The sequence below is a fragment of the Mizuhopecten yessoensis genome, unplaced genomic scaffold (genome assembly GCF_002113885.1).
Source record: "Mizuhopecten yessoensis strain PY_sf001 unplaced genomic scaffold, ASM211388v2 scaffold1127, whole genome shotgun sequence".
NCBI lineage: Eukaryota > Metazoa > Mollusca > Bivalvia > Pectinida > Pectinidae > Mizuhopecten > Mizuhopecten yessoensis.
In genome coordinates this window covers 312085-312753 of record NW_018403891.1, presented here as the reverse complement: position 1 = coordinate 312753, position 669 = coordinate 312085, and the positions used below count along the sequence as shown (strand labels likewise).

Here is a 669-nt window from a genome sequence, read left to right as displayed (position 1 = left end):
GTATCCTTTATTTCAACTTAACTTTTTACCCTGCTTCCTTCCCTTATTTTAATTAAAAAGTGACTTTCCCACCTGCAAAACGATTTTCGCTAAGTCACTTTTGAGTTATTTCCCTTATTTCTAGGACGTCTAGGTTGTATAAGTGATTTGGTATTTTTAGGTTATGAGAATCTGGTACCAATAGATATAAATGGACAAAGCATATTAGAAGACTTTTCTCCATTCGTTGATTTTCATGAAAAAGCCCTACTAAGAACTGATAAGAATATCTTTTGAGATATAATTCATGTTTATAGAAAAAAAGTGAAAACTTTCATAAGAGTTATTTCCCCTTGATCAATGGTCTCGGGTCCACAATTCTAGATCCTATTTTGCTCAAAATTTTTATCAGTATTTCATGTATTGATCTTCCTGATTCTTACATTGCAAGGAGTTCATTGATTGTCGTGATTTTGATCTTATTTTCGTTTAGTACTTTTCTTTATTCTTTCCTTCCTTCTTCATGTTTGTGACAATGCCAAAAAACATGATCTATTGTTTCATTTTCTTTACAATTGGGACAAGTTGGAGATATATCTTTTTTCATAATACTGATGTTTCCATTTAGTTCTGTTGTACCTAATCTCAGTCTTGTTATTGTAACATCCTCACTTTTAATATGGCCATATA

General features: G+C 31.1%; 1 protein-coding gene across 1 annotated transcript in view; it reads left to right on the top strand.

The window, feature by feature from the left end:
- Positions 1 to 669, top strand: part of LOC110457296 (agrin-like) — a 131120-nt gene that overhangs the window by 590 nt on the left and 129861 nt on the right. The gene's annotated exons all lie outside the window — the stretch shown is intronic.